The 12,684-nt window shown below is 39.2% G+C and overlaps 1 pseudogene; it reads right to left on the bottom strand.

Moving 5' to 3' along the window:
- Window positions 1-777: 777 nt before the first annotated feature.
- LOC143260033 (histone-lysine N-methyltransferase SETMAR-like) lies at window positions 778-11,725 on the bottom strand (annotated as a pseudogene).
- Between the last annotated feature and the right edge of the window lie 959 nt (window positions 11,726-12,684).

Genomic DNA, 12,684 nt, shown 5'->3' with positions numbered 1-12,684 from the left:
AGCCATACTCTATCATCCCCCGTTCGAGTTAATACGTTGCGACTCGAAGTGCCTCAATCATTCGCTATTTCTAATTTTCTCCGCCCCATCTCAGTTAACGTTCACGCAAATAATCGAAGAACAATAGAAAATTGTTTATTAAACGCGATGCTTAATATTTCTCCGTTGTTGAATGCTTTTTACTCAAGGATAATCATAGCTTCGTTAATTTTAGCTTTAACTAGCAACTCGGAGGTGACGATTTACAGGTATATTCGTATATTTCGTATATTTCAGGTATATTCCGTAAAACCGTAACTCTGTTAAAATCTTAAGAATTATTAATAGACTGCGGATCTTTATGCAAAATAACAATTGTCATAATCTCTTACTATCAAACAGAAATTACTCGAAAATCTATTTCTTCATTTAATGATGTTAATACAGTGAAAGTAATGCTGCAGTATCTTTAAATTCTTCTTCTGTCTTCACTGTTCTGTGTTTCGTTTATTCATTTCTGCTATAAATGCATAAAATCCGCAGTCTAATTATTATATATAACATGAAACCGTACATTTGGATCGAACTGGAGATTAATTTCATTTAAATTTAAGAGAATGAAGAATTCGTGCGAACTCTTATGCATCGATTTAATTTAATAGCATAATTAAGTAATGTAGTATATATCAATATAGTATATGGTATATATTGTAAATAGTAAATATACGAGGGTGGTCCCAGACGTACGCGACCTAACAAAGAAAACACAAGAAATTTGGGAACAAATATCTCTATTTTTCAACATAATCTTCTTTTAGCTGGGTACACTTTTCCCATCGATACCTTGTATATAGTGAGAACTCCATACTCCACTCCGGACTCCACCTCTTCGTTATTGGAAAATTTTTTATCACCGAGCCATTTTTTTGGAAAGAGAAAATAATCCGAGCGAGCTAAATCTGGCGAATAGGGTACGTGGGGAAGCAATTCGAACTTTAACTCGTGGATTTTGGTCATCGCAATAACGGATGTGTGAACTGGTCCATTGTTTTGGAGAAACAACACTTTCTTTTTCGCCAAATGCGATCGTTTTTCCTTGATCTTGTCACTCAAACACTGCAGTAAATTCGCATAATACTCATCATTGATTGTTTTTCCTTTTCCAAGATAATCAATGAAAATTATTCCACGCACATCCCAAAAAACTGACGCCATGACCTTGTCAGCAGATGGAACTGTATTTGCCTTCTTTGGAGCTAGTCCTCCCGTTACAGTCCATTGTTTCGACTGTTCTTTCGACTTAGGTGTGAAGCGATGAACCCAGGTTTCATCGATGGTTTATGAATCGACCAAAAACTCAGCTTTATTCCTGTGAAACATCGCCAAACACTCGAATCCTAATAAGTTATTTTATTATAGTAATTAAATAATTTAAATCCTAATAAGTTATTTTATTATAGTAATTAAGTAATTTAAATCCTAATAAGTTATTTTATTATATAAATATTATATTTAAATTAAAATTTATAGTAATTAAATAATTTAAATCCTAATAAGTTATTTTATTATATAAATATTATATTTAAATTAAAATTTATAGTAATTAAATAATTATTGTAATAAAAATACCTAATAAATTATAATCCTAACGTTATATTTTAAATTATTTTTATAGTAATTAAGTAATTTAAATCCTATTAAGTTATTTTATTATAGTAATTAAATAATTTGAATCCTAATAAGTTATTTTATTATATAAATATTATATTTAAATTAAAATTTATAGTAATTAATCCTCACGACGCTGTTTTTGTTTCATTGTGAGCAAACGCGGCACCCATCTTGTGCACAGCTTTTTCATATCCAAATTTTCAGTCAATATGCGATGTAGAACACTTTTTGAAATGCTTACCACGTCTGCAAACTCGAGCACTTTCAGTCGACGATCGTTCAATACCATTTTATGGATTTTCTTCACCATTTCCGGTGTGGTCACTTCGTTTGATCGTCCATTGCGATGTTCGTCTTGACAGCTCGTAATACAACTTCGTTTAAATTCCGCCATCCAATATTCTATTGTTGTAAACGAAGGAACAGACTACCCTAGAGTAGAATCTAGCTCAATTTTGATATTGGTTGGACTTTCAAATCAAAATATTGTATCGCATAACGATGACCAAATTTTTCCATGTTCACGAATTCACTGAGTGCGTTCACTATTAATGGCTGTCAAGGCTGTAAGGTTGGTACTTTCGGCCATAGCCATTTTTTTTTTAAAACATGACGCCATCTTACAAAAATAACCACCATCTATATCTCAGGCCAGATACTTTTGGGACCGCCCTCATAGTATGCACCGATTTAATAAAAACTTTTCATACGAAAAGTTCACATGAATGTAGACTTAATAAAAATCTTACAGAAAATATAACTCACGATTACTATGCAGGGTGTCTTAAAATTATAGTATTTCTGGGAAATGTGGAGTTCCTAAGATCATTTGAAGTAACTTCCTCCATTACAAAAATGTTTTCCGAGGCATCGTTAACAAGTTATAACGGCTCGGCCGACACACGCCAGCTGATCTCGCCTCTCATTGGTCACTGTTTTTCGTTAATAACTCGTAAACGAAGCCTCGGATCGCATTTTCGCCGAGGAAAAAGTTACTTCAAATAACCTCATGAACCCCTCAGTTCCTGTAAATACAATAATTTTGTGACATCTTGTATACTAATTTCCAGTTGCCTCATCTAGAATGAATTTGACGAACATTTTGCAGGAGAACCTTGCGCAAAATAAAAATTATGCAATTTAATCGTAAGAAGCATAAGTTGAATGCAACTGTTTTCCCTCTGTCAGTAACCGTAATAATTTGAAAATAATGCAACGATATCCTTAAAATGCCTAACGACATCCTTTTTATCGTCTTCACAGTTTTGCTGTTCGTTTAATAATTTTGATAGTAATTGCGTACAATCCGCGACAAGTGTCAAGGAGAATTCGGCAGGAAATCTTCGACTGCGATTCCCTTTCAATGAAAGCGTTATAAAATCCTGCGGTCGATCCGAACCCGCTCTACCATTCTCCAGCATCGCCGTCAACTTTCGTGGCCCTCTTTTCAACCCTTCGTAAGGTCGAATCGAGGTTCCCCGTAAGAATCGGGCAGGATCGTCGCGGGCGGTCGCCCTGGGAAAACAGAGAGTGGCCCGGGGATCAACGGCCGTGGCTTTTCAGGAAACTAGAGGCCAATAATTATCGGTGCACGCGATCACCGCGGTCGTCCCTTCTCCGGCCGGAAGTAGGTGGCGTTTAACCGGACTGCGCACGAAAACGGGGATGGAGGAAGCCGCGAGACCATCTCGGAGAGAAAGAGAATGGTAGGGAGAGAGAAAGAGAGAGAGGGGGGAGAGAGAAAGAGAGAGAGAGGGAGAGAAAGAGAGAGAGAGAGAGAGAGGGTGGGAGATCTGCGCTAAAGCCGGAGCGCGTGGACTCGTGAATTAGTCGGTAACGATAATGAGAGGTCGCTCTGCTGTTCCTCCTCCGTCGTCGGGGACGGATATTACGGTAAAATTGTCGGGACCGGAGAGAACGAGAGGCGGGGACACATCGAGAAACGCGGTGAGAAAAAATGGAAAAGAGAGAACGAGAGGGGCGGGGGAGGGAGAGACGAGGACGAAAGGAGCCGTAAGTCCTCCCGAAGGAGAAATCGGGAAAGCTGGCTTCCACTGAAAGAGCTTCCTAGAAAACCGTCCTTTGAAAACCTCTGACATCATGGTGGTCCAGAATCGGCCCTGGATCCGGCATTCCGCGTGACTGCATTTACTTAACCCTGGATCACGATCCGCGAACGGATTCGATATTTTTTCACTGATCCCGAGGATCTTACAAACGCTTCTTCTTCTTTTATCGTACGAGAGTCTGCGCTGGCTGCGCTCGAAATGATTGTTGCTAACTGATTATCGTCGCGTGACTGTGCTTCTTTATGCTCGATAATTATTTTCTCACACTGGGGAATAGTTTTGCAATGAGTTTTTCAGCACGAATGCAATGCTTTGGTATCGAACGATTAACTTAATCTTGCTACTATTTTAAATTGTGTCTACACGTTTCTATTATTATTATTAATATTATTATTATTTATTAATTAAACAGGCGAAATATATTTTCGATTACAGAATATAATATATACAGTTATTTCATTTCATTTCATTTTATTTAATGTATACATATATACAGTCATTTCAAATCTTATGTACACAGTGGTTTAATTCGAGATTTATCGTGGATGCACAAAATTCACTGTCTAGCGATATTGCACTGAGGAATAAAATCGATGCAATTAGATCATTTCGTTAGAAAATTTGCGTGTTCGTTAGTGAGAGATTCTACCATTAGAAAATTCAAAAGGCACACGATTTTACATTTATTACAGTTACGTGGACAAGTTTCTTCTGTGACATTTGGTTCACTGGTTGTGATATTTTATTACTGACTCGGATCTTAATAAATTTGTTCACATGCAATTGAAATGGTGTTGTAAGAGAGAGATTTTACTACACTATATACAGGGTGTTACCGAACGGGTAGTACCATCAGGCAGGTTGTGATTCTACGTGCAAAAATAAGTCGAAAAAAAGGAATAACATTTTTCTGTTTGAAGCTTCGTTTACGAGAAAATCGAGTTTGAAGATTGTTTAGCCCGCACGTAGCATGATTATATTCGTTTACACTTTCATATTTGTTGTTCTCTGTGATGCTTACATTCCGTCTTATATTATACACATAACGAGAAACCAGAAAATACGAGGAAAATCTCTTTTATTCTAACGACAAATGATCTTGCGAACACAGTCGCACTTAGTTCAAAATTTGACGCTACAAGATCCTCGATCCACGATCTAGAACATAGAGTAATTATATCCAAACGTATCGCACGCACTACACAGGCAAGAATAATAAATTTTTAAGTTCGCTTATCTTCTGTCTATAACTGGATAAGGTGCTCTGCGAAAAGCATAAGCGACCAGATAATTCCAGTCGGTAGAATAGTGTTTACAGAAGTATCAACACACCTGGAAGACCTACAATCACAATGTGTACAGCCAATGAATCTTGCACACGTTTCTGCGCCGAACGTTAGATCGCCTCGGCGCCTAGCAGCCGCTTTACATACCAACGAAACTAATAATATTCGTTGTCTTGTCACGTCCAGCGACCTGGATCGGTGACATTTAGACGACGGCGCACGGATATACACTCAATGGATTATAGTTGAACGACCATTTTGACGTGATTAGCGAATAGGTCAGTCACCGTCTGCCCCCGTTGATCCACCGCGCGGTCACACGTTTTCGAGGAAACGGAGATACAAAGCGGAAGAGCGGAAAGATAAAGATTAAGAGGGGGCGAGAGAAAAAGAAAGAGTAAAGGAGCGCGAGAAAAGAAAACGAGGAAAAGAGAAGTAAAGCGAGAGAAAAGAGAAGAGAAGAAGAGAGAAATGAAGCGAGAGAAAAAAAGAAAAAGAATGAGAGAGGGCGAGAGAAAAGAGAGGAAAAGAGAGAAATATGGTGGAAGTAAAAAAAGAAAATGAAAGATATGAAGCGAGAGAAAAGAAGAGAAAAAGAGTGACACAGAGTGAAAGAAAAAAGAGAGAAATAAAGCGAGAGAAAAAAGAAAAGCAGAGCGAAGGAGAGCGAGAGAACAAAGAGAAGAAGCATGAAAGAGAAAGGGAGAGGGCCAGAGAAAAGAAGAAAAGTAGAGTAAGAGAGAGCGAGAGGAAAAAAGGCAGAGAGAAACAGAGAAAGAGAACAAGAGAAAAAAAGAGATAGCTGCAGAAAAAAGAAGAGAGAGAGAGAGAAAGAAAAGGGAGAAACTGGGAAAGAGAGAGGGCCGATCGTTAAGGAACACCGGCGTCCAGGACTCATAAAGAGGAGCACGGAACAGGAAGATGGAGACCCGGCCACCGGGAATATAGCTGCGAGCAAAGAAAAAACCGCACAAGTGTCGAAAAGCTCCTTGCCAGCGCGTAATCTCGTTCGGGAAGCTTTCTAACTTCAAAGTCTTCCACGTAAGCCTCGCCCGGCTGGTCAGAAACGACCTCGTGCAAATAAAACTATCCCTGAGGGCCCACCCCCTCTGCCGAGTCCTGGACTTCGCCAGATCTTCGCTTCGAATCGAATCACAATGGTTTTTCTATACCGGTAGCGAGCTAGCCTCGTTGACAAGTTGATTTTCGTCACCCTCTATTAATCAAGTCCAGTGATCCGATTATTGTAGAATCAACGATCATTTTGAAAAGCGTTATTATCACTGTTTTCGATTAAATACCATTGTTCTTACTTTAAACAGCGTCTCGTTAATAGATTACAGTTCTTTTTGCAGAATAAAAGTAGTCTACGTTAAACGCAAGATAGTTATTTAATTTATTAATTATTTATTTTAGCGAGTATCGTAATAATATTCGAAATAAAATCCTGAAACGAACTCTGAAATGACTCTCTACTTATCGTGAGTCAAATAATTATTATTGTGCAATAATGTAAATTGTAAAATAATTAAATAATCATTAGAATATATTAATTTATTATAATAATTAAAATTATAAAATAATTAAATAACTATTATTGAGTAATAATTATACTTAGCGAGTATTGTAATAATATTCTCAACTTGTTAAAATGTCGTTTTGCTATTTCGTATTGGATCTACTCGTTGTTGCGATAAATAGAGCTATATGAATTTTACATGTGTCTGTACATTATCGAATGGCTAAATGTCTGTACCGTTGGAACAGAATTTCATTTTGATTTCAAAGAAATGATTGGCACGCATCTTTTTCATAGATCATGTGCACCATCTTCACATTAGCCTTGCTCAATATTACAAGACAAAAAATAAATTGGCTCCGTTAAAAATCGTGTTACACGTTAAACGAAACGCTCGCGGTTCTCTTTTATGTTCTTCGGCGATCGAAGCAAGCTTCGCGGGGCGACTTTTGACCCGTCGTGCGACGCCGCGAGTAAAAATGGCGAGGCCAGTGGGCAAAGCAGCAGCACCGACGCGGAATTCAATATTCTCCATCGGGGTTCGAAGGAGAAACGTTCCGCCATGCTCTCGAAACTAATTAATCTTGCCAGGCGCCGCGTTTTCCTAGGGCTGGAACGGTTCGACGAGTTTCCTTTAGGAAGCCCGCGCCGCCGCAGAGCCAATTAATCTTCCACGTTCCCGGAATCACGGGAGAAAACACCGGCGTAAAATTAGCTAACACCGTCGTAGGAACCGAGTCCTTTCGGATACTTTCGAACATGATGCTGCAGAAGTTGCGATAGGAAGAAGAAGGCGTCCGCGCTCCCCGCGGACTTCACGCGCGCCTAACTAACTGCACCGTGGCGCACCGGGCGCGGAAACGCATACTCATTTCGGGGAGCGATGGAGAAACAAATCGGTTTGTTAGGAGGATCATCCCTTCACGGTGTTTTATTTGTCTTCCCATTATTGCGCCCTATTTCTGCGCCGGACCGACGGATAGAAACATCCGCCAAAGACTTTTGTTTCCGTTCGAACAACGGAACGATGGTGAGCAAACAAATTAGAATCGCGGATTTGCAGTATTAATTTTCAATCCCATTGTTGTCTTACCCTTGTCTGTGTGCGATGCAGTGAAAACCTGAAATGAAGGCAGAAATTGGTGAATTGTTTTCTAACGTAGTTTTTCATTTTAACATGGAGATGTTAACGTTTAAACATTTAATTAGCTATTTAGTTGGTACATAATAGTTTGAACGAGACTTCAAGCTTTAAAAACTTGTTGTTGTTAATTAATTGGTCAAATTAGAGAAAATAATTAGAAGATCTGTTTAGCGCCAGAATTACCTTTTCCCAAAAGTGACTGATGCACATTATTTTTATGTATATTGTATTTACTTAAATTTCCTACGATTTTTATTATAATATATGCTCGAATGAAGAAGTTCGTAGACAAATTTCTAAACGACGTTTTTGCAGTATCAGGTATTGCAAAAGAAAAAATCAGAAGCCAGTCATCTTTTTCCTAGTGCTAAGGTGAAGCGTATCCTGCACATCAATTTATTGAAATCGCGATGGACATCAGAAACAACGCAATATCAAACCGTTTAAATAATCTTAAAACATATTGCTATATTATTTTTATCTCGCTAAAATTATTAACAAAAGGAATTGATGTCTACTCCAGCATCGTAATAAAGGTATCGTCAATCTAATCGACGTTCTATCAAGGTGTTAATAAAATGGAGACGTTGTCTTTCGAAGTACTTCATTTGACAACGTCGCGTCGTTTACTCGGGACATTTCGTGAAACAGTCGATTTGACCTCCCCATCTTATGCATCTTGCAACAACGATCATTAAAAACCAAATTTCCAGCAGATAGCACAAAGACGCGTCATTCGCGGTTCCCTAAGAGTCGTTCGACGGCGGCGGGACAGGTGGGGCGGCGGAGGTGCCGGTAAAAATTTAATAGAGAAATACCCGGGCATCCCGTGCGACCTCGCGGCCACAAAGCCGACTCTGAATTCATAGAATATTTGATGCCCGGTTGCCGAGGACGGACTTGTCGGCGTCGGTGTCGGGAACTTTTTCGAAGTTCCCGCCGAAAACGAGTACCCCCTAGGAGAAGAGGAGCGCGACGAAGGCGCCGGGGCCAGAAGAGGAAAGAAAAACGACGAGAAAAGCGGGAAAGGCAGCGGAGGAACTTTCCCCTGACCCTTGATATAAAAGTTCCTCGCTGGATCGTGACCGGTGGATATCTTCGGATCAAGGTATATCTCTGCGGCGCATTATTCCCCGCGAGGGACCGCCGCGAAAGGGCGAAGAGATCGATAGCCGTGGTACCGCCGCGGCACGTAAGAACTTTTGTTTCTCCGAAGAGCAGATAAAGTGCCGGGGGAATAATGGCGTTTCAGCCTGGCCGCCCGGGCCTCGCTGCGAACACTACCATATATCCGGCCACGACACCCTCTTCGCCGCCGCCCGGATTAATCCCCGCTGCGACACGCCGAAAACTTCTCGCAACCCCCGCACGCAACGTCACCTTTCCCTTTGATCCTTCTCCAGTGACGATCGACTGCGAACGCTGTCCAATATTCACTCTGGCGCGGGCTGAGAAGACTCCGAGGTCCGGTTTGGAGAACGCCGATGAACGTCGAATATTCATCGTGATGCGGGATGACCTTGTGGATGGAGCAATATGACGGACGTCTTTGGAGAACCGTGAGGGACGTTAAAATATTTACCCCGATGCAAGGTTATTATTGCGGGAGAACCGACGTCGAAGACTTCATTGAAGAACTATGATGGACATCAGAGCATTTATCCCGACGCAAGATGATTTTGTGAAAGAATGATGAAGATGATTTTGAGACGATGGTAAGAAAAATGATTTTCCCTGCATATTTTGTCTGAAAATATCAATGAATCGGAAAGTAGTATTGAAAACTATGCAGTCGGAAGTTCCAGAAAATTTGTCAACTGCAATTTTGCTATAGTCTAATCGATAAAACTACCTTCGAAAGTCTGCTAAAATTGTTCAAGTACACCAAAGTCTACTAATTGTTCAACAGTCCATCTTTGGAACACTTAGAATTATGATAAATATTAAAATATGCATCTATATATATATATATATATATATATATATATATATATATATATATAGATGCATATTATATATATATATATATATATATATATATATATATATCTATATAATATAATATCTATATATATATAGATATTATATTCTGGTGCATCCAGTGCATCCAATGCATCTAGTGCATAATCTAAAGATGCCCTAACTATTTAAATAATTTGGCAAGAATTCGTGAGAGCTTTCCATGATCAAAAATCATGAACAATCAATTATACACGCAGATTATATAATATCGATTAGATTATAAAAATCGCATCGAGAGCACAAGGATTTATAAACATAGATTACTCGATCCATGAAAATATTGAAACTCACCTGATGCTATCGTAAGTAGGGCACCGTATTTCCGATGACGTGTAACCACGAACTTCCTCTTCCTGTTCACCCAGAATTCCAGAAACACCAGGGCAGTAAACATAACCTACTCAACATACCCGACATCATCCCGTACACGTCATACCATTAACTACCCGCGTCAAGCAGAGAGACACGTTTTATTTATTCGAAATAAGAAATAATTACGGAACCATCTGGTTAATTACGGACACATCTTCCGAACGTGCAATTCATGGGGTTCGAGTAAACATAATATACCTGACAGAAGCTCGCGGTGTATTATTAACCGGGTAAAGTTGTTTAATGCACTTGGAATATGGACGACGACCATCGTGTCCGATATGGGACAAAACACGATCGCGATAGCTAATAATTATATCACTCGACGAAAAAATGATATAGTGTCGCACACGCTGCCGGGAGAAAACGCGGTGAACCTTGGTCGGACGAATTTTATTTGCAACAACGACTAAAATGTAGCAAAGATGAATCCTAGATTTATTCGAGAACACTGAGAAACCGTTTTCTTTGTCTGTACTTCCAATTCGGTGAAAATGTGGTAAAATATCATTATCATAGTCATTGAAATCATATCAATATCATAGTAATTGGACGACGAGCAGAATGATTCGAATGAGCGAATATTTAAATCAATATTTGTACGCGTTGGAAATTAACTCTTACAATTAAAGAATAATGACGTTGCGATGCTTTGAATGTGACTCGACATGAACAATAATATGAAAATGCTATGGTATTATACAAGGATCATTGTACAATAATCCTTTCCGCAAATTGCAATAGTTAGACTATAGAGTTTATGCATTTACACATAAAAATGAAAAAACATTGTAAAGTCTACGAGAATTTAAGAAGATCGACATACCATTCTCAATTTTTTAAAATTGTTAAATCGAGAAATAAATGTCCATGTATACCCTGTTTCTATCTAACGATGCAAACAAATTTTATTTTGCATAATGACCCGTTTTACACCACGTAAAAAAACCACGACAATTTAATTCATCCATTCGATCAATTAACAACAGTCGACTCCGCCAGAAAATAATTCCACAATAAACGAATTCATTCTTAGTAAATGGATTCTACATATATGCCAACGTTCCGTTCACAGATGATTCGAAGGAAACCGTATTCCCAGGCTGATTCGCCTAATGTCCATCAGCATGGAGTAAAAGAGGAAATCGTAACGCGTCAGCCGTGGCCATAATTCCGGAAAATGAAGCGAGCATCGCACGTCGGACGCTCGCCCAGGGAGCATCCCACGCATACGACCCCGTCATGGGGTTACGTCCCCCCGTTTCGAACGATCACCGTCCGAGCTAACCCCCTCGGCGGACGGGGTGTGCACGATGCAACTGACCAATAACTTACCCCTCGTAGTTGTGCCTACGCCGATCGATAGTTACAGTATCCACCGCCAACCGTCTTCTTCCTCCGCTTTTCCCATTGTCTCCCCCCCCCCCCCCGGCTTTCCACGACGGGGCCGGTTTTGCACGAAACCCGCCGCAAATAACACGTTTTCAAGCCAGGAGAACTTTCCGCGGCCGACCGAGAGCCGGTTGGTCACGGTATCGAGATACTTCTTTAATATTAACGCGGTCGCGACCGTCCGCCATTGCGACTCTTTCATCGGTAAACAGACCACCACTTTGTGCGAATACGTGTAGAATGCTATGAATACGCTGTTGGTCGAGGACATGGTTCTCAGAAAAGGATTTCTATCCTCCGTGGGCCTACCTACCTGTTCCCTTATTCTGCTTTAGAACTTCAGCTTCAATTATGTTTTCATTAGTTGGAATAATGTGGCATACTATAATTTAAGGTCCACCCTCCTCAGACATCATGGTGTGGTTGAATTATGCATTTATCAGTTCGAATAATTGTGAACACTCTATTCATACTATATTACATAGCTCAATTACGATTTTATTAGTTCAAGTAATTGTGAGGTAACAGAATTCAGGAACTGCCCTCTTCAATTACAGAACTCGACGGAAGATTGTGTAGTTCAATTATGCATTTATTAGTTCGAATAATTGTGAAGTACTACAATTTAAGATTTACCCTTTACATACCACATTACATAGTTCAATTATGATTTTATTACTTTGAGTAATTATGAGAACAGAATTCAAGAACTGTCCTCTTCAATTACAGAACACAACGCAACATTGTGTAGTTCAATTATGCATTTATTAGTTCGAATAATTGTGAGGTACTACAATTTAAGATCCACCTTTTTTATACAACATTACGTAGTTCAATTATGATTTTATTAGTTCGAATAATTGTGAGGTTCTACAATTTAAAATCCACCCTTTTCATACAACATTACGTAGTTCAATTATGATTTTATTACTTTGAGTAATTATGAGGTAACAGAATTCAAGAACTGTCCTCTTCAATTACAGGACTGAACGCAACATTGTGTAGTTCAATTATGCGTTTATTAGTTCGAATAATTGTGAGGTACTACAATTTAAAATCAACCCTTTTCATACAACATTACGTAGTTCAATTATGATTTTATTACTTTGAGTAATTATGAGGTAACAGAATTCAAGAACTGTCCTCTTCAATTACAGGACTGAACGCAACATTGTGTAGTTCAATTATGCGTTTATTAGTTCGAATAATTGTGCGGCGCTACAATTCAAG

The sequence above is a fragment of the Megalopta genalis genome, chromosome 9 (genome assembly GCF_051020955.1).
Source record: "Megalopta genalis isolate 19385.01 chromosome 9, iyMegGena1_principal, whole genome shotgun sequence".
NCBI classification, from domain to species: Eukaryota; Metazoa; Arthropoda; class Insecta; order Hymenoptera; family Halictidae; genus Megalopta; species Megalopta genalis.
This window is presented reverse-complemented; position numbering and strand designations above follow the sequence as displayed.